The 20,081-nt window shown below is 42.9% G+C and overlaps 1 protein-coding gene across 1 annotated transcript in view; it reads left to right on the top strand.

The window, feature by feature from the left end:
* The first annotated feature begins 17,620 nt into the window (after positions 1 to 17,620).
* Positions 17,621 to 20,081, top strand: part of LOC144599607 (uncharacterized) — a 37,150-nt gene continuing 34,689 nt past the window's right edge. Inside the window, exon 1 of the mRNA XM_078410710.1 lies at positions 17,621 to 17,744. The gene's annotated coding sequence lies outside the window, so the exon portion shown is untranslated. The remainder of the gene's footprint in view (positions 17,745 to 20,081) is intronic.

The raw sequence follows: 20,081 nt of genomic DNA, 5'->3' as shown, positions 1-20,081 counted from the left end.
CAAGAAAATCAGACGTCCAACATTCCAATGTTATCTAACAGAGTAATCAACTAATGTTTGGTACTGTTTAACAGCTGTAGATCAGTTACAGAGAACCACTATATTCAGGGAACTGCAGTATATCATATCATATCATATATATACAGCCGGAAACAGGCCTTTTCGGCCCACCAAGTCCGTGCCGCCCAGCGATCCCCGCACATTAACACTATCCTACACCCACTAGGGACAATTTTTACATTTACCCAGCCAATTAACCAACATACCTGTACGTCTTTGGAGTATCTCAGACACCGCTAAAACCATAAAGAGATGCAGCACAGACCATTTCCATGCAAACCATCCAGCATCTAATTCATTTACTTATGTCTTACCTTCACTCATTTTACTCTTCCCACATTCACATGAATGTCCACCACCCCCCTCACTGCCACATACGTGCACATAAACACACATAAACACACATGCACGACGCATGCACGTATACACAGACACACACAGACACACACACACACGTTATGAACACAGACACACATGCACACACACACATCCCTCTGATTCTATCACTCATCTAAGCACATGGAATAAATCATTTCCTCACACATTTTTGGGAATGTGGGAGGAACCCAGAGCACCTGGAGGAAACCCAGGAAATTGCAGGTAGACCACGCAAACTCCACACAGAGAGCGCCGGTAGTCAGGATTGAACCCTGTGGACGTTCCCTTTCTGTTGCAGTGACGTGAAACAAAGGGCGGCACGGTAGCGCAGCGGTAGAGTTGCTGCTTTACAGCGAATGCAGCGCCGGAGACTCAGGTTCGATCCTGACTACGGATGCTGCACTGTAAGGAGTTTGTACGTTCTCCCCGTGACCTGCGTGGGTTTTCTCCGAGATCTTCGGTTTCCTCCCACACTCCAAAGACGTACAGGTATGTAGGTTAATTGGCTGGGTAAATGTAAAAATTGTCCCTAGTGGGTGTAGGATAGTGTTAATGTACGGGGATCACTGGGCGGCACGGACTTGGTGGGCCGAAGGGTCTGTTTCCGGCTGTATATATATGATATGATATATGATATGAAAACTCCAGGCTCTCACTCCTGTGCTTTGCTGAAATAATGAGTCCATGCAAATGTAAAGTTGCCTTGTCTGCTCACTTAGATGTCAAATATTTTAGTTTTGAAGAAAAAAAAGTGAATTACTCCAAACTATCTCAACCAAAATGTATTCCTCACCACCAAACGAGGATCATCACAAAGCAGTGTGTAGGAACTTGCTGCGCAATTAAAAAATCACTTTATAAAGTTTTAAATTTGCCATATAAATAAAAGCCATTTGTTAACCAGCAGCTACAGATGCTTTAGCCACTGACTGGGAATCTATAAAAGGGTGGTGGCACAGTGGCACAGTGGCACAGTGGCACAGTGGCACAGTGGCACAGTGGCACAGTGGCACAGCGGTAGAGTTGCTGTCTTACAACGCCAGAGACCCAGACTGTGTACTGACTCCAGGTGCTGTCTGTACGGTGTTGTTTATACGTTCTTCCCGTGACCACGTAGGTTTTTCCTAGGTGCTCCGGTTTCCTCCCACACTCCAAAGACGTATAGGTTTGTAGGTTAATTGGCTTCACTAAAGGTTGTAAATTGTCTCTAGTGTGTAGGATAGATAGTGCTCGTGTTCGGGGATCGCTCATCAGCGCGGACTCGGTGGGCAGGCCTGTTTCTGAACTATATTTCTAAACTAAACAAAAACTAAACCTAGGCTGCTGCCAGCACGTTGCAGAAAATGCCTTAAAAATGAATTAGCAGAAAATGCCTTAAAAATTAGCAGTAAACTCAAAATTATTCAGCTACCCGATGATGCTCATCTTTGCCATTTCATACAACTGAACCAGCTTTATTAAGGGCTTCAGATGGTATTAACGTAAATAAAAGAATGAGATTGCCCTGACACATCTCTCTCCCTCTCCCTCTCCTTCCCTCTATCTCTCTCTCTCGCTCTCGCTGTCACTCTCTCTCTCTCTCAGGCAGTCCTTTGAAGTCAAAGACGAATTAGAGCAAATCAACATTCTTTGGAGTAGCTGGTATTATTTGGCAACAAAAAGCAATGACCCATGCAAAGTGCGACATAATGCTGGACTGAGCAGCTATTTGCATTTGAAGGTGGGTCCAATTTTCAATTATCATTTTGACAACAGACGCAAGCAGTCAATAACCAGAATTCACTTGATTGTTTTACAGTCAGGTATTACTCCAGTAATGGACACTGCTTCGTATGTTAATAACCAGCAACACTGTGGAGCAGTTTGTATAGCCACTGCCTCACAGTGCTAGTGATCCAAGTTAAATCCTGACCTTGGGTGCTGTCAGTGTGGAATTTGCGCATTCTCCCTGTAACAGCGTGGGTTTCCTTCGATTACTCTGGATTCCTCCCACAACCCAAAGCTGTGAGGATTGGTAGGTTAATTGACCTCTGTAAATTGTCCCTGATGTGTAGGTGAGTGGTAGAATTTGGGGGAATGTTCATGAAAATAAGGGGAGAATAAAAATGGGTTTAACATAGGATGGGTGGTTGATGGTAGGCGAGGACAGAGCTGAAGAACCTGCTTCCATTCCGTATCTCTCCAATTATAACTTTCTACGATTTTTCATGCGCTCTTCAAAGCCTCGCTGCTCTCGCTCAGTGTTCCAGGAAATCCTGGGCCATGGTTTCCCTTAATACACAGCCCCACCATAAGGTCGGCAATATTTAATCCTGAGATTGACTTCCTCCTTGGGAAGGTCACGCTCTGATAGCGTAATCTGAATCAATAACAAGACACAGTTACTGGACTGTAAAGGATGGCAGATCGCCAAAAAGAGTAAGAAAGCTGTGTTCATGTTATGAAATCTAATTGTTGATCAATTTGTTGAAAAAAAAAAGATAATTTTACTCTGTTACGACATGTATGTTAAATAAGAAACCAAAATCATCCAACAGATTTTGCATAAGATCTGGAAGAGACACAGTGTCGATAGGCAAATATCCTTTTGTTTTGAAGACTTATCTTAATTTGGAATTTAATTTACAAAATGCAAATGAGGATGCTTAATTTTTCTTCGTTGTGCACCTTTGCTTATAACAGGAAAAACCAGTGTCTGTAAATGAGTTAGATCACATGTACCCGATCTGAATAAATATCTGGATGAGCCGGGAAGCTCTTGTAGCTGGTTTAATTTTTAACTGCTTTGAGTCAGTCCTTTCTGGTAAAGGCAACCACGCTACACTGAATGTAAGTAAACAGCTATTTGCAGCAGTTTGAAAGGATGGCTTGTAAAATGATACAATATAAATATTGACTGCATTTGCAGACTAAGCTCTTGGGTTAATCACATGTGAAATGGCAAGGAAAAATTTGAATGAGAACAAAGAGACAAAATGTCAAACAATTCTTCACTGTGGCACTCAATAGAGAAAGGCAAGCTATGGAAGAGGGGTGTGAACAATAGTCTGTCATGGTACTGCAAGGTTCAGATATTATTAGTTGCGTAATTTGAATAAAATAGATTGTTATAATTCAACTGACAACTTCCAGTGAATATCAACTTTCATATTGGGAACCATCTACAAATTGCTTTATTAAAGCATTGAGTTGGACTTTGGATAGAAGTGCACACCTCTAGCTAATCCACATTTTGATTAATTCCCCATACAAAAATTTGCAGATGCTTCCTAATTGAATATCAACTTTCATTTTGGGGAGCATCTGCAAATTTGGTTTATGGAGCATTAATCAAAACGCAGATCAGCTTGCGGGTGTGCATTTCCACCCAAAGTCTGCGACGCTCTGCCGGTCACTGTGAGCCTCGCTGGCCAAAGTTGTCTCACTAGATGCTTTGGGATGGGTTGCATCAACATAGTTCTAAGTGCTCAGGCCTGAGTTTGGTCCAGAATGTTTGTGGTCAGTTTGAATCTTATACCAAAGTCAGCCTCTACTTTGAGACAGCTGAAATTATATTCAGCATAGATTTTGCTTCTGCTGATGTGTGACAAACACAGGCAACTCATACAAAAACAAGTTCAAAGAATCAAAAAGTCACATCAAAGGCCCTTCACCCCACCACGGCCACACCAAGCACCATTTAACTATCTACACTGATCCCGTTTAGCACCATTTGGTCTGCATCTGCCTTTTCCTTGACTGTTCAGGTCGTCTTGTAGATATTAATTTAATTGTGTGTCTCTACCACCCTCTCAGGTAGCGTGTTTCAAATTGTAACCACTCTCTGGGTGAAATAATTCTTCCTTAGATCTCCTCTAAACCTCTTCTCATTTACCCTAGATCTGTACCCTATAGTTTTGGTATCTCTGTCATGGAAAAAAAGTTCCCCTTAATCTAACATCCCTTTTTACACCTCTATCAAATTCCCTCCTTAGCTTCCTCTCCTCAGAGAAAAACAAACTCAGCCCCTCCAGTCTCTCCTCAAAGCTGAGATGCTGCATTCCAGATAACATCCTGGTGAAACTTCCCTTTACCCTCTCCAGTGCAATCTCATCCTTCCCATGGTGCAATGACCAGAAGTCACTTCCCAGCAACAGCGCCTCATATTCCGCCTAGGTAGCTTACAATTCAATGGAATAAATATTGAATTCTCCAATTTTGGTTCCCACTGTGCAATTCCCAGAAGGAGGAATTTAGGAAGGAGATGAGAAGAAATGTCTTTAGTCAGAGGGTGGTGAATCTGTGGAATTCTTTGCCACAGACAGCTGTGGAAGCTGTCAGTGAATATTTTTAAGGCAGAAATAGATAGATCCTTGATTAGTACAGGTGTCAGAGGTTATGGGGAGAAGACAGGAGAATGGGATTAGGAGGGAGAGATAGATCAGCCATGATTGAATGGTGCGGTAACTTGATGGGTTGAATGGCCTCATTCTACTCTTATCCCTTATGACCTTATGAAGAGGTAACCTAACCAATGTTTAATAAAGCTGTACCATGTCCTCCCTGCTCTTTCAATCTTTGCCGCAGCTAATGAAGACTAGTATCCTGTGTACCTTCTTCACCTCTTTATTTACCTGTGATGCCACATTCAGGAATTGTTAGCCAATGTTCCCTATTCCTCAATACTCCCTAGGCCCCAACATTCATTGTGTACATCCTACCCTTATTAGTCATTCCAAAGTGTACAACCTCACACTTATCGAGATTAAATTCTATTTGCCATCACGCTGCCCATTTACCAACTGATCAAATCTTCCTGTAACCTTAGTAGTTGTCTTCTGAGCTTCATTTTCTTACTTCCACTCTGTTTATGTGACATCATCTTTGCTCAAATCTCCAAAATCATGAAAATCCTGTTTGTCGATTTTTTGATCAATTTCGTCTTGTGCCTGGGTCCACGTACAATTTCAAGTTCATAGATCTGTAATTAAGTTAAACTTCATGTCATAAAATACTGTGTATTGGGCATCTCTACATGTCCTTCTGAGCAAAACTATCTTTGGCTTGTTTGTTTTTAATCCATGATTTGTCAAATTAATGAACCATTGTCGTTGAGCAAATTCTATTCTGTTTGAGTGGCATTTGACCATTATCACAAACAAAATGTTCCAATGGTGAAAACCCAAGTTTCTGGAAGATTGATGAATGGATTTTACTCTGATAATGAGCATGATGTTTAACATTTTCAAAGGCAGATCGGGACAAATCAAGACTAAATGGAAGTTATATATGATTTGGAAATGTTGTTGACAGATCAGGCCACAGCAGTTTAGAGAAATGTACAGGTAGTTAAATGACACTTTTGATCTTCAAAGAGCAGATTAGTGCCCTCCCACCCCAATTCAAATGCCCTGACTTCCCTCTGTGTGTTTCACTGCCATTGAGGCACGTGCACGATAGGCAAACCGTGAGGTATAGTGTCCAACTCCTTGCCCACTGGTGGGTTTTACAGTAAAGCACCCAAGTCCTTTAAAGATGCAGATAGATTTCTAGGTCTGTTTGTCTTAGCTATCGAATTAATACAGCGTGAAATATAGTATAACTGATCCTTTATGTATAAAATTGATTTAATTTTTTTTTTATCAATCATAATGTGAGATGTGTCAACGTTAGATTAAATTGGAAATTCTGCTTCTAATCATAGACCCTTGGAATGTTAATTACACCTGGACATCATTTCATACAATGAACTGTAAGAGTTTGACAAACCTTTCTTGATCGAGAAAAAAGCCAGGGTTTGTTTCCAATGAGAAGATTATGCCCACAAGCGCTGTAATCATGTGATATATAATCCCTGTTTACAAGCAAACAGGAAAAACATACCAGCCACACCTAGGAAACATTACTTCTAAATACATCCATCAGCATGGGAGTGTAGCTGTTGAATAAAGTGATTCTTGTAATTAACATCTGTGCCTTATCATTTCTCACCATTTCTACATGGAGAGTAGGGATGGGGTTGTCAGATGGTTTCTTAGCTCACTCGATACCATTCCCAGCACAGCCTGGTTAATTCACACCTTTGCCTTACTAAAGGTCACATCCCACTTAGCATGATGTTCCACAAATTGCAGGAATGCCAATGTGCAACAAATAAAATATTGCATTTTCTGAGGCAGCCAGCTAGGCCCTCAAAGACATTGTGCTACAACGGAAGTACTTTGTAAAATCTCCCAGGTTCAGTTATTAATGCTCGTGATCCTGACACTTTCTAACGGTGACAGTGCTTAAAGCCAGAGATAGAAGGGGATTTTGGATGTGGCAGGGATTAGCACAACTTTACTGGTCACGGAATCCAAAAATAATTGTACATCCAAGAGTGCATAACAAAAAAGGTTTGGGGAAATGGTTTTATACACATAAACAAATGTGTGCACTAAATGTTTTCCCCTTTATCATGTATCTATGCACGGCGGATGGCTCAATTGTAATCATGTATAGTTTTTCCGCTGACTGGATAGCACGCAACAAAAGCTTTTCACCATACCTCGGTAAAAGTGATACTAAACTAAACAAAACTAAATTAAATATGAACTTCAAGCAGATAGTATAGATCATTCAGGAGATGGAAAGTAAAGTTTGATTTGATACTGAAAAAAGCAAGGTGTTGATGTTAAATGCAAGTATAAGCACGATAATGTCGACAGCAGTGGAACAAATTAAAAACCTGTATATGTAATGTGTAAAACCTGTATATGTAATGTGTAAGATAGACACAAGAAACTGAAGGCGCACGGTGAGGACCCGGCAGTGTTAGTAAAGAGGTCGGTGCAGCGGTCGATAATAGCGCCGACCGACGGATGAGGATGGACACGCGGAATTGAGGACGCCGCTGCCGAGGGAAAGAATAAATAAGGACCCAACGTAGTGGGACCGCAGTGAGGGAGAGGGAAGAGTATTAGGGACCCAGTGTGGGGAAACTGCCGTGAGGGGGGGTGGGGGCGAGGGGAGAACAGTGCACAATGGAGGACCCGATGTGGGGGGACCACCGTGAGGGAGGGGGGAGGGGGAACAAAGGGGAACTTGGCAGGTGGTGTGGAGGGAATTGGTAACTTTGTAAGCACCCTTTACGGGCGATTATTTGCATACCTTGGGTATGCAAGCAAAAAATTTCACTGTGACATTTCACATGTGACAATAAAGTATTCAATCAATAAAGAATCTATTAATTTCCATTGACCTGGCCTCCACAGCTGTCTGTGGCCATGAATTCCACAGATTCACCATCCTCTGATTAAAGAAATTCCTCCTCATCTCCTTTCTAAAGGTACATCCTTTTATTGTGAGGGTATGGTCTCTGATCCAAGACTCTTCCACTAGTGGAAACATCCTCTCCACAACCACACTATCCCGGCCTTTCACTCTTCGGTAAGTTTCAATGAGGTCCCCCCTCATCCTTCTAAACTCCAGCGAGTACAGGCCCATTGCCGTCAAACGCTCATCTTATGTTGACCTAATCATTCCTAGGATAATTCTCATAAACCTCCTCTGGACCCTTTCCAATGTCAGCAAATCCTTTCTCAGATATGGGGTCCAAAACTGTTCACAGTACTTGAAATGTGGTCTGACCAGCACCTTATAAAGCTTCAGCATTACATTTCAAACAACAGTGTTGGTCGATGGTGGGACAGCTGAATCAGAATGAGCTCAGTATGGCACAGAATTCCCATACAAAATGTGTACCGTAGAGACACAAATACAGAACTGAAATACAGAAATACAGAGCTCATGGGATGCTGTGAGTTGCTGACCCAGTGAGTTGGCAGACTGTAAAGCAGTATCTCCTCAGTTAGGTATTCCTAAGGCGCTGGAGTGCAGTATACGACCTCAGGAAACATCTCAGGGGTCAGGATGCTCAGGACCAACAACCAGCAACACTGCATCAGCTTAATTTACTTCACTGCCAGCACTGTGGTAAAGCTGCTGGACAACTACCCTGTGAACTGGAAGAAGTGAGTTCAAAATCCCACCTTGGCAGATGAAATTTTGAATGCAACTTATTCAATAAAACTTGAAAATTAAAAAAGATCATTAATAGCAACTAGACCAAGTGGACCCGTCGGGCCCAAACCTCTCCTGCATTGGTGCAGCACCCTCTCCTCCCCCTCCTCCCCACCCCCTCCTCCCTCCCCCTCCTCCCTTCCACTCCCTCCTGCCTCCTCCCTCAGCAATTGGCTAGGAATTATACTTGCTCAGACACTACCCAACTCAGTCATTTAATTACTGGCGTCCTCGATGCATATTGAAGACAGACACAAAAACTGGAGTAACTCAGTGGGTCAGGCAGCATCTTTGGAGAAAAGAAATAGGTGACGTTTCGGGTCGAGATCCTTCTTCAGACTGAGTCAGGGGAAAAGGGAATGAAAGATATAGACGGTACTTAGGAGAAATTAATGTAAGATATGCAAAAAGCAACAATAATCAAGGAAATGTGGGGCATACAATAGGCGATTGTTAGCCGTGGGATAGGTGGCCATATTTACCATTCAACAGGGCTCAAGCTCTCACTGAGCCTTCAGCTCAGTTTAGTTTAGTTTAGTGATACAGCGTGGAAACAGGTCCTTCCACCCGCCGATTTTGCACCAATAATCACCCGTTTGTAGTGGGTGCGGTCACCGCGGTAATCAGGCCAGACGCCAGGTGAGTAGTTAATATACTTTATTACCTAAGGCACCAAACACCGCACTCAAGAACTCGTGAGTCGACACACCCAAAACCTTTTATAGTCCCAGACCACCTGACCCAAGGGAACTGACCCAGGAAGTGACCTAATCCCTCCCGTCCACTGAGTGCCGAGTGGAATGACCAAGGGAGTGGCCTAGCCCCCGGGTGCCGCCACACGTTCATACTAGTTCTATGTTATCCCAGTTTAGCACGCTAAACGCTAGACGCATTTTACAGAAGCCAATTAACCTACAAACCTGCGCGTCTTTGGAATGTGGGAAGACACTGGTGCACCCAGAAAAACCCCACGCAGTCACAGGGAGAACGTACAAATTCCGTACATTCAGGATCAAACCCAGGTCTCTGGCCACAGCAAGGTAGCAGCTCTACTGCCGCAGTGCCCCGGGCAGACAGGATAATTATCAGATGGGATCATTTTCCATCAGCAAAACAACAGGATTCAATTCATTTTACTTCCCTCTCCGAGGGAAGCCGCAAACAGACAGCAGAATGATCCATCCATTCAGCATTGATCCGGTGCATGCCAGCCCAAGAATCACCAGCCTAATGCAAGAATCACCAGCAGGCAGTGAAGAAAGCCAATGGAATGTAGGCCTTCATAAGAAGGGGAGTTGAGTATAGGAGCAAAGAGGTCCTTCTGCAGTTGTACAGGACCATAGTGAGACCGCACCTGGAGTACTGTGTGCAGTTTTGGTCTCCAAATTTGAGGAAGGATATTCTTGCTATTGAGGGCGTGCAGCGTAGGTTTACTAGGTTAATTCCCGGAATGGCGGGACTGGACTGGAGCGACTAGGCTTGTATACATTGGAATTTAGAAGGATGAGAGGGGATCTTATCAAAACATATAAGATTATTAAGGGGTTGGACACGTTAGAGGCAGGAAACATGTTCCCAATGTTGGGGGAGTCCAGAACCAGGGGCCACAGTTTAAGAATAAGGGGTAGGCCATTTAAAACTGAGATGAGGAAAAACTTTTTCAGTCAGAGAGTTGTGAATCTGTGGAATTCTCTGCCTCAGAAGGCAGTGGAGGCCAATTCTATGAATGCATTCAAGAGAGAGCTGGATAGAGCTCTTAAGGATTGCGGCGTCAGGGGGTATGGGGAGAAGGCAGGAACGGGGTACTGATTTAGAATGATCAGCCACGATCACATTGAATGGCGGTGCTGGCTCGAAGGGCCAAATGGCCTCCTCCTGCACCTATTGTCTATTGTCTATTGTCTAATGCCCGCAGCACGCTCCATTTTCCAACTCGATGGTGACAACTCATGAAAGTTTCCTTTCTTTTCAAAAGAACAGCTCAATTCGGATCACTGGAAAAAGCAAAGGTGGTCATTACAGCAGTACTTCAGAGAAATTGGGTCATGTGGATGTCAGAAAGACCGAGACGTCGTTGCACACTAGTCACTAAAAGCTCACGCCCAAGTGCAGCTCACAATTAGGAAGGCAAATTTTATATCAGCATGAGAGGATTTGAATAAAGGAATAAAAAGGGTTAAAGGTGAGTCAGCTTTGGGTGTACATAGTTTTATTCTCCTTACCTAAAAGGGGATATGCCCATCACAAAAAAGGTCCAGAAAAGATTCATTAAACCAGTTCCAAGGATGGAAGAGACACAAAAACCTGGAGTCGCTCAGTGAGCCAGGCTGCATCTCCGGAATGAAGGAGTGGGTGACATTTCGGGTGGAAGGTTTGCTGAATGAGATGGAAAAGACTAAGCTCATATTCTCTTGCATTTTGGAGAATGAGAGAAGGTCTTACAGATCTTGAGAAGCTCAATGTTGGGAGGATGCTTCTCCTGGCTAAAGAGTTCAGAGTCAGCAGTTCAAGGTAGAGAGTGGCCCATATCAGGCAGAGGTCAGGAGAAATGTCCTCAGTAGGTAGAGCTGAATCTTTGAAATTCTCTCTCACAAAAGCTGTGTTCTGCAGCTGCGGCTCACCGGCAGTCTCTCTGTCTTTTTTTTGTCTTTGTCTATTGTCATCGTTAAAATGTACGTTTTGATCTATTTTTAACTCTGTTTGTGTGGGGGGTGGTGGGGGGGTGGGGGAAACCTTTTTTTCCAATCTCCTCCTCAACGGAGATGCGACCTTTATCGTGTCATATCTCCGTTCGCGCTATGGCCTAACACCGTGGGGTCGGCGGCCTCCAGCTGGGATCGACCTTGAAGACTCCGATCGCAGGGCCTGGACTTACCATCTCGGAGGCTTCGGCCGTGGGCCCTGCAGACCGCAACATCTGGAGTTCGCAGGTCCCTGGCTGGCGACCGGATTCAGGAGCTCCAGCCGTAGCAGCTTCGACCGCCCCGGAGCGCGAGGTTTGATCGACCCGCTCGCAGGCCCTTCATCGCCCTGCGTGGCCTGGCCGCGGCACTTTCCATCGCCCGGTGGGGGCTCAGGACCTTCATCGGCCTGCTCGGCTCGGCCCTGGGACTTTCCATCGCCCGGTGGGGGCTTCAAAAGTCGGGAGCCTCGATCGTCTCGTGGCACCATGGGAGAAGAATGAGGAGGAGATAAGACTTTTCTTTGCCTTCCATCATTGTGAGGGTGTGCCTGGAGCAATCACTGTGATGGCTGTTTGTGTTAAAATTGTAATTGTGTTTCTTGTGTTCTTTATTGTCTACTGCCGGACCCTGACGTGAGAGGACGCTGGCGCTATTTGTTCGCCACTTCTCCGTCAGGATAGTTCGTCTGTTTGTTTTTATGTCTTGACTGTTTTTGTAAAGCGTCTTTGAGCACTCGGAAAAGCGCTATATAAAATAAATGTTTATTATTATTATTATTATTACAAAAGACTATAGCGGTTCACTCATTCAGTTCTCTCAAGATCTCTGGAAATCAAGGAAATTACAAAAATAGTGCTGAGGTACAAAATAAGCTGCAATCTTGACGGCCAAGTTTCGTTCTCCGGCACCAATCTCTCATGTTTTTGTATGTTGCTAACAGACGTGCAATGATCCAACTTTCACAGGTGCCTCTTGTTAAGCTCACATTTTTGCATTATGGACAGATGAATTCATATAAAACAAGTGATTACTTTTCACTAGAAAATCAAACAAATCCTTTAAAGTTCTCACCAAACGTTTTTAGCACCAGGGTTCCTGCTCATTAAATTCAGAACAGTTAATTAATGCCTAAGGTTTATTTTTGGATCTTGAAGGACTACACTTCAAGAGTCAATCATATTACTTTGAAATGAACCACATTTCTACTTAATCTGCATTTCCAGTTCCTTTACACAGTCTATTTAAAAGGACATTTAAGCCATCTGTTTCATGTCTCTTTCTTGCTTTGCTGATTAATGAGGCACACTAAATTCATTTGCATTTTACACCTGAGTCCAAGCATTTTAAGTTTTTAATTATATTTCCTCTGAAGAATTCTTTAAACAGTTTACATTTATAGGAATACATTAGAAAGATTAACTTGTAAAAAGAAGCCAATGCCTGTGCAATAAAACTGTTTTATGGCTAGCCATTTCTAGGATTGAGTAAATGTATGGAGGCTTCTTCCTGTGGACATAATTATGCTTATAATTATGCTTGGCATTTTGAAGATGCAAATTCTGGCCAACCAGGCTGTTAATTATAAAGATGATCATGAAGAATGGGATCAGAATATACAGCCCTTTGTTCTTTCATCTTTGGATATTTTCCCATCCCATAATCCACTTCAAATTACCTCCATTCTTGCCAGTTTCCTCAGATGATATTTTTCCTGTAAAGAAGTAGAAAAATGGGAATTGCTATAGACACAATGAAATGCAGATGCTGCTTTACAAAAAAAGACACAAAGTGATGGAGTAACTGAGTGGGTCAGGCAGCATCTCTGGAGGACATGGATAGGCAATGTTTCGGGTTTGGACCCTCCTTCAGCCTATTGTCACTGGGACCTGCCCATCCATCAACTCCACGTGAATTGACCTTCGTCCAGGAAAAGCCCAAATTTAAAGCTCCCTCATTAGAGTAACAGAGTCAGACAGCACAAACACAGGCCCTTTGGCCCTACTTGCCTGTGCCCACCAAGATGCCATAGTTCATGTGCCCCAAAACTTTTCCTCTTCATGTACCTGTCCAAATGTCTTATAAATGTTGTCATACTACCTATCTCAACTACCTACTCTGGCAGCTCGTTCCATATGCCCATCACCCTCTGCGTAAAAAAGTTGTTGCCTCTGGTTCCCATTAAATCTGTCCCCTTTCAACTTAAAGGTCCCCTGGTTTTTGATTCCACTATTCAGATATTTCACGTTATCTATTCCCCTCACGATTTTATACACCTCTATAAGCTCATCCTCAGCCTCCTGCACTCCAAGGAATAAAGTCCTAACCTCTCCCAAAAGCTCAAGCCCTCACGTCCTGGCAATATCCTTGTAAATCTTCCCTGCACTCTTTCCACTCTTCTAATGACATCCTTCCTATAGCAGGGTGGCAAAAACTGAACACAATATTCCAAACATTGCCTTACCAATGTCCTGTACGATTGAAACATCAATTCCCAACATCTACACTCAAAACCCTGACCAATAAAGGCCATGTACCAAAGGCCTTCTTGACTATCCTAGCTACCGGTGATGCCAAAACACTCCAACGGCTCCCCATTCTTGATTTTTGCAACCTCTCACAAACCTTCAAAACACATTCCTCCATTTCTGTTCATTTTTGCAATCTCACTTCCTTTGCACTACCATTGATGATCTTGTGGCATTTGCTCTGAAATTCCCCGTCCAAAGTTATCCCATTTTTTAAGAAAGGAGGGAGAGAGAAAACGGGAAATTATAGACCAGTTAGTCTGACATCAGTGGTGGGGAAGATGCTGGAGTCAATTATAAAAGACGAAATTGCGGAGCATTTGGATAGCAGTAACAGGATCGTTCCGAGCCAGCATGGATTTACGAAGGGGAAATCATGCTTGACTAATCTTCTGGAATTTTTTGAGGATGTAACTAGGAAAATTGACAGGGGAGAGCACCGCGGTGGATGTGGTGTGCCTCGACTTTCAGAAAGCCTTCGACAAGGTCCCACATAGGAGATTAGTGGGCAAAATTAGAGCACATGGTATTGGGGGTAGGGTACTGACATGGATAGAAAATTGGTTGACAGACAGAAAGCAAAGTGTGGGGATAAATGGGTCCCTTTCATAATGGCAGGCAGTGACTTGTGGGGTACTGCAAGGCTCGGTGCTGGGACCGCAGCTATTTACAATATACATTAATGACTTGGATGAAGGGATTAAAAGTAACATTAGCAAATTTGCAGATGATTCAAAGCTTGGTGGTAGTGTGAGCTGTGAGGAAGATGCTATGAGGTTGCAGGGTGACGTGGACAGGTTGTGTGAGTGGGCGGATGCATGGCAGATGCAGTTTAATGTAAATAAGTGTGAGGTTATCCACTTTGGTGGTAAGAATAAGAAGGCAGATTATTATCTGAATGGTGTCAAGTTAGGAAAAGGGGAAGTACAACGAGATCTTGGCGTCCTAGTGCATCAGTCACTGAAAGGAAGCATGCAGGTACAGCAGGCAGTGAAGAAAGCCAATGGAATGTTGGCCTTCATAACGAGAGGAGTTGAGTATAGGAGCAAAGAGGTCCTGCAGTTGTATTGGGCCCTAGTGCGTGTTGTGTGCAGTTTTGGTCTCCAAATTTGAGGAAAGATATTCTTGCTATTGAGGACGTGCAGCGTAGGTTTACTAGGTTAATTCCCAGAATGGTGGGACTGTCGTATGTTGAAAGACTGGAGCGACTAGGCTTGTATACACTGGAACTTAGAAGGATGAGAGGGGATCTTATCGAAACATATAAGATTATTAAGGGGTTGGACACGTTAGAGGCAGGAAACATGTTCCCAATGCTGGGGGAGTCCAGAACCAGGGGCCACAGTTTAAGAATAAGGGATAGGCCATTTAGAACGGAGATGAGGAAAAACTTTTTCAATCAGAGAGTTGTAAATCTGTGGAATTCACTGCCTCAGAAGGCAGTGGAGGCCAAGTCTCTGAATGCATTCAAGAGAGAGCTAGATAGAGCTCTTAAGGATAGCGGAATCCGGGGGTATGGGGAGAAGGCAGGAACGGGGTACTGATTGAGAATGATCAGCCATGATCACATTGAATGGTGGTGCTGGCTCGAAGGGCCAAATGACCTACTCCTGCACCTATTGTCTATTGTCCATTGTCAAAGCACTCTACACTCTTTCAAATTTCCCTTTTGAAATCTAGTTCTTCAATCACGTGTTTTGTTAATTTATCCTAGTATCTCTTTATAGAGATGGTGGTAAGTGTCTGCACGTCCTGTTACAAGAGGCTTAATTCCTCATGTCTAAGTGTCTTTCCGCCATTAACAGGCTCAGGTCAGTACTGCACCAAGTCCTCAGCAATCCCCACACCCAAGCCAGCTGCCGGGGTTATGTCCGCGCCCGGGTGGTATTAGAGAAGGGACTACGCACTGCCCACGGGCACCCTGGGGGATTTCCAGGACCGCTGAGCACCACGGGGGGGTGGAATGTATCCTTGACAAGGATTGTAACAGTTGTTTAATACTCAGTATATTTGATATTTAAGAATATTTGTTTTACCTTGTACTATGGTGGTGGGATTGTTGATGTTGTTTTATATTGTACATATCTGGAGTTGTACAGCGCCCTTGTGAGACCGCACCTGGAGTACTGTGTGCAGTTTGGGTCTCCAAATTTGAGGAAGGATATTCTTGCTATTGAGGGCGCGCAGCGTAGGTTTACTAGGTTAATTCCCGGAATGGCGGGACTGTCATATGTTGAAAGACTGGAGCGACTAGGCTTGTATACACTGGAATTTAGAAGGATGAGAGGGGATCTTATTGAAACATATAAGATTATTAAGGGGTTGAACACGTTAGAGGCAGGAAACATGTTCCCAATGTTGGGGGAGTCCAGAACCAGGGGCCACAGTTTAAGAATAAGGGGTGGGCCATTTAGAACGGAGATGAGGAAAAACTTTTTCAGTCAGAGAGTTGTAAATCTGTAGAATTCTCTGCCTCAGAAGGCAGTGGAGGCCAATTCTCTGAATGCATTCAAGAGAGAGCTAGATAGAGTTCTTAAGAATAGTGGAGTCAAGGGGTATGGGGAGAAGGCAGGAATGGGGTACTGATTGAGAATGATCAGCCATGATCACATTGAATGGTGGTGCTGGCTCGAATGGCCGAATGGCCTACTCCTACTCTGTTGTCTATTGTCTATTATTCTCGTAAATAATTGATTACATTTATTTTTGGTTAAACAAAAAGGATATATTCAATCAACTCAACATCTTCTCAACAAAGCAGATTTCATTATAGAGCTGGCAGGGAGGGATGAGTGAAGCTGGAAACTGTGTATAGGATCCAACAACATTTGGTCCCCATCCATTTTCCATCAGTCAGTAAGAACATTGCCATACATACAATCACCGGTTAAGTACAGAATGCATAGAAATAGCCCATTGGGTCCATAGGCAAGTCGCCTGGCCATGGCACTAGAAAGTTACCCGAGCTTTGACTTTTCCATTATCAATTTCAATATCAAAGGATTGAAGGGAGAGAAATTATGTCGTGTATTATCAATCATAAATCATTTGAACAGAGATGGTTAGAAGTTTTTTTTTAAATTAGAAAATATTATTTTTATCAAAGCTCTGTAAATGGAATGACTTCATCATTTGCTCCGTCCTGTCAACTTCCACGTCGTTCTCTCATTGGGAAATAATTTTCAATGTTCATTTTGATCTGATCATTAATGTCTGACAACATATGCTGTGTGCCTTATGAAATAAATGAGGGACTAATGATATTTTCCACAAGGTCACAACATCTCAAGAAAAGTATAAGGTTAGTCCTGTTGTACGTAATCATCATTCATGACGCACATAAACTTGCAAGCTTCAATCAATAGTTAAGCAGATCTATTTGGGCTAACTTTTAATTTAGGTTAACAGTATTGTGAAGAAAATTTGAGCTATACCACTTAAGTGTGATTACAAATCATCTGCTAGATCAGTGTTTTGTGTTCAACAAAATATTTCCTAAAGGTAGAAACAAGGAAGGGGTTAAAGGATTTGCAGGTTGGTGTGCTTGAAGAGACAGGTCTTTATTTTGATTTCCAGTCACATGGTATTTTAATAACCAATGACTTTAGCCAAATGTGGCAATATGAGAGGTCATGCAAATCCAGCACTAAGCAGCCTGGAATATTTATCTCAAATTCAAATGCAGAAGGTGTGCAGGAAACCAAACCATGAGAATATATAATCAGGAAGCTTTTCCTTGACTGAACAAGACTAAGCCTCAGGTACAGAAACTAATCTTTTATCTTGGGTCATTGCGTGAGAACTTTCAGCTGGTTTAATAATTAATGCGTGATACAGCAGCTTTCCTGGTTCCTGGTTTTATTACATTTGAACAAATAGACAAAGGTGACACACCTATTACTATGAGTTGGCGGATGAATGGTGCTGTCAATGCTTTCTGAAATGCTGAGAACATTATCAGTTCGCGCTTGACATTTCTTTTGGGGAAAATTCACCGCGGTAATGGAGCGGATCCCTGACCTGTTCTGTTAGTGCACACCTTGAGCTTCTAGTGCCTGTGAGTAGCACCTTAATGTGCAAGTTTATTACGGCAGGTGGTGAAGCGACTGAGAATCAGGATGTTTTTCACAAGTTAATTGTCGCGTTATGGACTTGAGCCGAGCAGCCACTTTTGATAGAAAGAATATGTGAATGTGTTTATGTTTTCATGTTACTTCCGCTATTTTGGTTTTGCTGTACAATTCATTGTTTAATCTTTAAATACGTTCCTGCTGCAGTCACGATGCCACAGGTGGTAAATCAAACAGCGGAGATGTTCAGATGCTGGTAATGTTAAGAAAAAGGTTTGTAGGAAAATAACTGCAGATGCTGGTTCAAACCGAAGGTAGACACAAAATGTTGGAGTAACTCAGCGGGTCAGGCAGCATCTCAGGAGAGAAGGAATGGGTGACGTTTCGGGTTGAGACGCTTCTTCAAAGGTTTTATCACTAACATATGGTTTGTGATGAGGTCACACCCTAATGAGTTAACGAGCAGGTTTGCTTCAAAAAATGCGCTCTGGCAAATATGAAGATTACTGCTCACGTTTAAAGCGCAGACTTTGAACCGAACAGCTTTCAAAAGTTGCAGTCGGCTGCATATAGTATACGGTGAAATTCTGCTTTTAACAAAGATATGATCACATCGAGATTACAGGAAGAGAGTATGACATTGTAAAAGATGAGTTGAAAACTAACCAATTTTTAACTGTGACATTTTCAATCTTAAAATGCAACAATAGACCTGAAGTCACTCTACAGATCAATTCTATCTTCAGATCAATAACATACTAACTAAACTTGACTCGGGGGATTTAGTTTTATATTAATTGTGCAGAGCTAATGCAGAAATATTGTATAATTTGTAATAATAATACATTTCATGGTTTTTTTTCTCACATTGGATAACGATTGAGGAAAAGTGAGTTGGTGTATTATCTTGTTGAAGATGTACAGAGGAATGGTCACCCTCTACAAGGTTGGAAGTCTGGAACATCACAGTGATAATTGGTCTAATTCACTATGGTCTTCCAGACATCCAATTAATTAAACTCTATGGAGTTTAATTCAGATAAGTGTAAGTTGTTGCATTTTAGTAAATCAAAAACAGCATTGGTCATTCATAATGAACAATAGGTCATTGGGAGTCTTGAAGAACAGAGGGGCCTAGGAGTGTAGGTAAATAGTTAGCTGAAATTGGCATCGCAGGTAGGTAGTGCAGGGAAGGCTTTTCGCACTTTGGCCTTCATCAGTCAGAGAATCAAGTGTAAAAGTTGGAACAATATGTTAAAATTGTACGAGATGTTGGGGAGGACACACTTGCAGTATTGTGTCAGTTTTGGTCACACTGTTATTAGAAAAGATACCATTAAGGTAGTAAGAGAGGATTTACAAGGATGTTGGGAGGACTTGTGAGACTGGGTTATAGGGAGACGATGGGCAGGATAGCATTTTATCTCTTGGAGCATATGAGACGGAGCACTGAACTTCTAGAGATATACAAAATCATGAGGGGCATGGACAGCGAGAATGAACACAGCTTTTTTATCCCAGAGCTGAGGAATCAAGAACTAGAGAGAAGTGGTTTAAGGTAAGATTAAAAGAGATGTGTGGGGCAGATGTTTTTTTACTCGGAGGGAGGTGAGTGGCCGGAACGCGATGCCAGAGGTGATGGTGGAAGCAGGCATGATAGTGACATTTTAAGAGGCTTTTGGATTGGCACATGGATCTGCACGGAATGGATCACATGCAGGCAGAGGAGATTAGTTTAACTTGGCATGATGTTTGGCACAGACATTGTGAGCTGAAGATAGACAAAAAAAACGGAGTAACTCAGCGGGACAGGCAGCATGTCTGGATAGAAGGAAGGGGTGACGTTTCGGGTCGAGACCCTTTAGATAGTCTTGACCTAAAACATCACCCGTTCCTTCTCTCCAGAGATGCTGCCTGTCCCGCTGAGTTACTCCAGCTCTTTGTGCCTATCTGCAGTTCCATCCTACACATAGTGGGCTGACGGGCCAGTTCGTGTGCTACATTGTTCTATGCTCTATATGTTCCATGAAAGATTTAATAAGAACTATTAACTATCAGAGGATGTGGTTCAGGGAGGTACAATAACAAAGTTTAAGAAACATGTAGACAGATATATGGATAGTAATGGTTTAGATGGTCAAACACTGGGGAATGGGACTAGCTTTGATGGGGCACCTTGGTTAGCATGGACGTTGGACCAAAGGTTCTATTTCCTTTATCACTCAATGACTCTGCAGTGTTGCTGTTTCACAGGTCCAGAGACATGGGTTCAAACCTGACCTCCGGGGCTGGGAGATGCATGATTTCCAATGGGTGGTCCAATT

The sequence above is a fragment of the Rhinoraja longicauda genome, chromosome 1 (genome assembly GCF_053455715.1).
Source record: "Rhinoraja longicauda isolate Sanriku21f chromosome 1, sRhiLon1.1, whole genome shotgun sequence".
Lineage (NCBI taxonomy): Eukaryota > Metazoa > Chordata > Chondrichthyes > Rajiformes > Arhynchobatidae > Rhinoraja > Rhinoraja longicauda.
This window is presented reverse-complemented; position numbering and strand designations above follow the sequence as displayed.